Genomic DNA, 7,457 nt, shown 5'->3' with positions numbered 1-7,457 from the left:
TCTTCCTTTTACCTGCGGATTTTGCTGCAAATTTACTTGCGGATTTTCCTGCGGATTTTGCTTTCAAATCTTCAACCTTTTGAACGACCTACAAAATGAAAATAAAAAAGAACATGGGCCACCCAGATCACCTAAATGGACCCTTCTAAACATGATAGCGTCGTTAGTTTTGCCATTTGGAGCTTGTATCGTGGAGAACGAAAGCTTCACATGTTTGAAGCTCAAAAATGGTGGAGCTTCAAAACCACGTTAAAGCTTGCATGTGATCACTCAAACCTACTCTATATCATGCCATGAGTCCATGCAAGTGGTTAGTTTTCATTTTAATCAAGCATGCATACGAAAACGAAAGTTATATGTGTATGTTCATGGAAAACACCATACATGTGTTATGACTCTCATGGGACCATACAAAGAGTTTATTCTTACTCTATATTACTTTAGAAGATGATTGGAAGTGTTTGTTTGTATTGATAATGGTTGGAATATAGAAAACGAAAATTTACAAAGTTATGGAATTTTTGAGAAAGTTTGTGAGTTCCTTTGCTATGCTCTTGCCAATTTTCGTGTGTGTCCTCTTGATGAAGTATGCTTCTTCATTTATAAGCTAAGAAGTGCTTAAAATCTAAGACAAGAAGCTTGCTCTCCTTTACATCTCTTGCTTTGTACTTCCTTTTCTTGCAGAAAATAAGCTATCTTTGATGACTCATGCTTAAGATTCAAGCTACACATTATCCTTCCATTTCTTTTTTTCAATATAATCTTAAATGTGATAAAATTAAACCAAAAAAGAAAAAAAATGTTATGGGCTTTGTATTGGTCGTGGGAGGCCCTTCACATTATGGGAAACATGTATGGATCATGAAAACTTGGCCCCTTTTGGAAAAAACATATTTTTGATCAATGTTGATTTCATGCATTTTCCCAAAAAATGGTCAACTTCAACAAGGCATAAATCCCTCAATTTTTATCATATGAAGGAGATCTTGTACTTTTTGGAAACCTCAAAGAGTCCTCTAACCAATGTCTTTGGTCTAATATCAAAATGATTTTCCATGCTCCTTGTGTGTCCTTTTGAAAAAAGTGACTTTTTGTTGACTTTGAAAATGACCTGTAATGTCTTGGTTCTTATTTTTCAAATGGTGAATCAAATGACCATGGGACCAATTTAATTTGAAAGATACTTGAATTTCCTTCAAAATGAGATTTAGTTTGAATTTTTTGGATGAAGGATGAGAGAGTTATGACCAGTCAAAGTTCAGTTGACTTTTTAGGAGAAAACCCTAATTTTGAAACTTAGGGTTTTGTTGAATTTTGATCTTTCCTTGATGAATTATGATCATCCAATGATCAAATGATGAATCTTTTGACAAAATGTGGACGTTGACAAAAAATTTCATTTTTGACTGTCTGTTGACTTTTTGGTCAAACAGGTCGTCTGTTGACTGTTTGAGCTGCTGACTGTGCGTCTGAGTGAATTGAAGTTTGAAAATTTGTATGGTGGTACTTTGAGATATATGGAGGTCCATGAAATCCATTTCAGGTCTCAGAAACTTATTCTCCTGAAAAAACAAGAAACCCTAGTTAGGGACTGTTCGGGTAGGAGACAGTTAAGCGTACCTGATTTTTGTGCAGTGTTGAGTCTCTGCTAATCATGTGATATTCAGAAGACTTCTAAAACAAAAATCTTGAAATTTCGAAATGCAAAAGGTTGATTTGATTGTTGGTACAAAACACGGAGAATTGCACTGTCAGCGGGTTTGACTGTCAACTGACTGTTCAGGTATTAATGTAGTAGTTAAAGTGAAAATTCAACAGTCAAAGTTAATTTTCTTTATTGTTTTTTTTGTTGTGTTAATGGTGAAAATTTATTTACATGAGTTGTTAGAAAAACATAGACATAATAAATAAATAATATTTACTGTATGCGAGGGAAATTACCGATAATAACCCTGAAAAACATTTAATGTACAGAAAAATAAATATTTAACTGGCAGAAAACACACAAAATATTATCTTAATAATTAAACAATAGTACGACAGATAGTACGATATATTTAATACTGATAGTACAAATATTACATACTATAATGAACAGTACGACGAGTAAACGGTACGTTATTAAAAATAAAAGATACGACAAACTTTAAGAATGACGATTAATAACCCATGCTACAAATAATAACATATAGATGATTGGGAGTGTAAACATCCCAGGTCCACATTTTTCAAGACTATGCAGACAGAAGAAAGACATGATTACCACCACGACGGTGATGACCATAAGAAAACACGTTTCCATCCGCTTCGCCATTTTGCCGGGGAAGAGGAGAGAATGAATATGAAGTAGAAATTTGAGAGATGGGTTAAAATTTGATGTGAGATTTTATGGAAAAAATGAGAGGTATTTATAGAATGAAAAGAAAGATAGAGACGTTGGGGAATGAAGTGATTCCGTACAAAAGGAAAATTTGAGTGGAAGTAGGATTTGAAAGAAAGTGTATGATAGTGTTGGAAAAAAGAGAGATGTATAGAATAAAGTTAGGATTTGATTTTTGAAAGAAAGAAATTTGAAAAGAAAGGAAAAGATTTTGAAAATAATGGAATATAGTACAAAAATTAGTGGGAGACAAGAATTAATAATAATTTACTTGTTACCAGTACAGTCTGAGTTCCCGACTCTGCGCCTGCAAAAGATTTAACTCTGTACCAATTGTGTCAGTACTATTTATTTGTAAATGAATCTCAAATAAATAGCGTGTGTGAAGTAATAAACAGTACTTGGCGTTTGTGTAATAATAAATTCAACAGCGAGCCAAAATACCGTATAAGAAAGATTCTAGAAACTAAGCATTTCATACGTCAGGATATTTATGAAATAAAAATCCAAGATTATATGAAACTCTTAATTTTTAGATTGGAGTTTTCTTGAAAGAGAAAAAAAATATACGGGAAAATTTTGGGGTATAACACATGGCCCGGAGTTGATCTCTGTTGGGAGCCATATCCAGATTGTACTTATACTGTTTGACGAAGGCCTCTCTGAGGTCTCGGAAAGTACGAATCTCTGAATTGTCCAAGTTCATGTACCATTTGAGTGCAGCACCAGTCAGGTTGTCTTGAAAATAATGAATGAGCAATTGTTGATTATCAGTCTGGGTTGACATCCTTCGAGCGTACATCACGAGATGACTTTTTGGGCATTAATTCCCTTTGTACTTCTCGAATTCTGGCACTTTGAATTTGTGAGGAATCTTAACATTGGGAACCAGACAGAGGTCTACAACATTCTTTCCAAATAAATCTTGTCCTCGGAGACTCTTGAGTTCCTTCTGCATTTGCATAAACTGTTCCTGGAACTCGTCCAATCTTTCATACACGCCGGCATCCTCACTAGGAGCATGATGATATACTTGTCCACTCGGTGGAGGAAAAGTATGCATAATCGACCGTGGAGAAGCCATGACAGCAGATCTTGGAATCTCAGCATTCAGTTGTGCGAAACCCATTGCCGTTGCTCTTGGAACTTCAATTTCCAGAGGTTTGTAACCCTCCGGCGGTTGTATCTCTATTGTAGCTCTTGGAACTTCAGAAGCTGGAGGTATGTACCCTTCTGGAGTGAAGTTATACGGCATGCCCCAAGGTCGGTCGGGCGGCATGGTATACTGAGGAATAGGAGTAGAAACAATCTCGGAAACCACAGTCCTTTGCGGTTCTTCTGGCGTTGGTCGATTATGCGCAACTACCAGGGCTTCTACCATACTATTGAGCCTTTCAATGGTACCTTTGAGAGTATTAATCTCTTCTCTGAGTTCTTCATTCTCTTGTTCAATGTCTTCCATTCTTTTCTTGCGACTTGAACGAGTGTTGTATGGATGAGACAGCTTGAGAGTCTTTGTTCACCTCCTTCTCCTCCTCTCTTTTTGGAGAAAGGAAAGTGACTATTAGATCCGCGACAATTCTCGTGTTAGTGCGTACAACTAAAGTGATGCATGATGTGTAATTAAGTTATTATTTTTCAAGGAAACACCATAATTACGTTATGAAACATCAAACTTTTATTAATTAAGCAAAAACGTCGTTTTTACACACTTTGAAAAGGGAAATACAGAGAAACTGAGAGAAAGGACTCTAAAACTTTGACGAAGAGCCGACTTCACGTTCTAACATTTTCTTCTGTTTCTTGAGCTGAGCGTTCTCTGACGTGAGCTGATCGATGATTCAGGAAGCAGGAGGGATATGATGAGAAAGTGATGATTGTGTCACTTGTCAATCGAGTACTTCAAGTAACTCATCCTTCCTTCTTAGGATGTTTTAAATTTCAACATTTTCCGTGTTGACAATTCGATACTTGTTCCTCCATGCATTTCTTTCTTGGCATACCTTGTTTAATGCCGCTTGCAGTTTTTCAACATCGGTGGAGAAAAGGTAAATTGGTTCCCTTAGGGGAATAGGTTCTTGATGTTGATATGGCATCCTGAGCTTGAATGCTCTGACGCGCACCTATCATACCCCAAATTTGTCCTACCCTTTAACTTCTAACTGACTTAGGCTTTGCATTCATGTACATACATCACTTAGGTCATAATCCATACCCATGCATGCATATCATTGGTGTTATTCAAGGGCTAGCAAGAAAAGCTCTGTTGCAAAGAATTTTGATCAGGGAATAAGGAGACTGAGGTGTAATCATGCGGTTCTATGTTCAAGGAAGCCCTCCTGGATTGGGGTTTCTCTCTGTCTCAAGTCAAGGCATTGGTTTAAGGATACTAGATTGCAAATCATCTGGCCCCCCAAATCAGGGTTTCTTTGACCAAAGTCAACCAGTTGACTTTCTGGTCAACATTCAATCAAGAATGGCTTCTATGTGTGAAAAGCTTCTCGTACTGACTGTGTGGATGTGTTTGTGTGACTGGATTTGACTGGAAGAGATTTAATCGGGAATTTCATCAATAGTCGGAAAAATCAGAACAGTTGACTTTTGGGTCAAAATCAGAAGAATTATTCAAATATTGACTTTTGGTGGAAAATCGGGCAAGAAAAGTCAAACAATGGATAAAATCGGGAGTTTGACAAAAAGTTGCCAAAATAGCAAAAAGACAAGTTTCCAACACTTAGAAAATTTTTTGGAACTTTAAATCTTGATGAGCAGTCCACTTCAGCACTAGATTACACGTGGCAAATGGCATTTTTTGAAGAAAATTCCAACATCAATGTTGTTCCTCTCATGGAGGAGAACAACTTTGTAGTTGGACACTTTTTCATTTGAAGCTTGTATGAAGAAGTAAAGTGGTGTGAAGTTTCTGAAAACTCATTCAAACCAAGTCATAATCCAGGTCACAAGTCAGGTCATGACCTGGCATTTTAACAAACACATGGCATGCCAAATCTCAAGCCAATTTTAGAGCTCTACAAAAGTGCCACGAATGCAAACTTGGTATGCATCTCTTCCTTGCCATCTCCTCTATCCATTGAAACAAGAATTGGTACAATTGGACAAATATCGAGTGAGATACAAGTTTTCAAAGTGGTGCCCTCACACTGGCCAGAATGCAGCATCAGGCAGGCCAAGATCCAGGTCACGCGCAAGGCATTTCTACAAACACATGGTGGGCTGAATTCAAGTCTAATTTTCTCCCTCCACAAATCCCCATTTTGAACAATCTTGGTATCAAACGCTTCCTTGCCATATCCTCTTTCAAACAAGCCATGGATCATATCAATTGGACATGTATTGAGCATAATAGAGGCACTCAAAGTCATGCCCTGACTAAGTCATATCTCGGCCAGTAATATGCAGCCAAACCAAGTCACAGGTGCCAGCCATATGCAGCATTGTTCCACTATGTTTCCAATCATTTTTGAAAGTGTTACAAGCACCATTCCTTGACATTCCCAACACCAAATCTCATCCATTCCATGCATTCTTCATATTGATGTCAAAAGGAGATTGAATCGTGAAGTATAGCTTGAGATATGTGTGCATAAAGTAGGTGTCTTGAACATGCCAATTTCCATGGGAACTATTCACCAACCTTCCATATGTAGCCATGCACACGCTGCATGAGAGTGAAGAGAAACAATCAGCTGCAAGTCCCACACCCATGATACACTCCTATACAACCCATGCAATCCACTATAAAACCAAGTTCCTTCACATTTCAAAGAGAAGACTTGACTTCCACTTCTCCATTTTTTCTTTCTTCAGTTTCTCTTCTCTCTCACTTTTCTCTCGGCTCCACACTCTCTTCACCCTCCCCTCTCTCTTCTCTTTCACCTTTCTCTTTCCACCATAACCACCTCTTTCAACCACCATCAACCACCCTAACAAACTATAACCTCCATAACAAACTTCTCAACAAACTCATCACCACCATAACCTTGCAACGATAATCGCCACCACCACCATTGCTAACTCCGTTTTCCACCATCATCACCGCCGCTGCAAGGTTCACCTTCATCTTCAAAAATTCCACAACTAAACCTTCAAACACTTCAACCGCTTCCATCCTCCATCATCATCTTCCATAAGCGCTATCACCGGCAACAGATTCGTGAACAAGATCTGAGCTCCATTTCAATACGCGGTCTCTGAGTTCGTTTCCTGGAGGTTAAGGTCGATTTCGAAGCTTAAAGCATCATCACCTTCATCTCGTTCGAGGTTCATCATCGTCAAGATCTTGCGAGAAGTAGAGTTTTCTTCTCTGTTTGCTCAAGATTCGCAGGTAAATTCACCAGGACTCACTCACGTATAGCACTATAGATTCGGTGAGCATTGCATGTGTATGAGATTTTTATATGATTTACTGTGTGAGAAATGCCTGCTACTCTCATGTTTGGATCGTGTATGGGAACTCTATGAATGTGTGTGAGCATGACGGTGCGTTTAGCATGAGTTTCCGGCGAGATCTTGTATGTTAGGGTCTCGGAGATTAGTCTCGGTTAGTAGTTTACAAGGCTTTAATGAAAAAATGGATTGCATATTCTTACTCAGCGTGAAAATCCGAGTCAAACGGTGGTGTTGTTGTGAATTTCTGGACATTTTGGTCCGGCACCGGTGGTGCTACTCGCCGGAGAAGACGACCGGAGTTATCTCCGGCGTCTGCGTTTTGCTTCATGAGTTTCCCTCTCTGTCAGTTACGTGGCACTCCCTGAACGGTTTCCTCTCCCACTTCTTTGCAATTTCGTTTTATTTCAATCATTGGGAGATTACGTGGCTAGACGTGATTAGCCAAGGACTTATTTTTGTCTTATTCACTTAAGTGACCATGACCAATTGATGCAGGTTCTTCTAGTTACCATGTCACGTCCACATAGATAATATTCCACATGCATGAATAAAGTGATAAAAACTGAAGTGAAATAAAAGTGAAATATAGAACAAGAGGCATTGGGCCTCTACGCTTTGGGCCTCACCCAATTCCTGGATCACACCCCTCACTTGCTAACACGTACAC

The sequence above is a fragment of the Vicia villosa genome, linkage group LG6, assembly GCF_029867415.1.
Source record: "Vicia villosa cultivar HV-30 ecotype Madison, WI linkage group LG6, Vvil1.0, whole genome shotgun sequence".
NCBI lineage: Eukaryota > Viridiplantae > Streptophyta > Magnoliopsida > Fabales > Fabaceae > Vicia > Vicia villosa.
The sequence above is the reverse complement of the archived record's forward strand: the minus strand, read 5'-3'. Positions refer to the sequence as shown.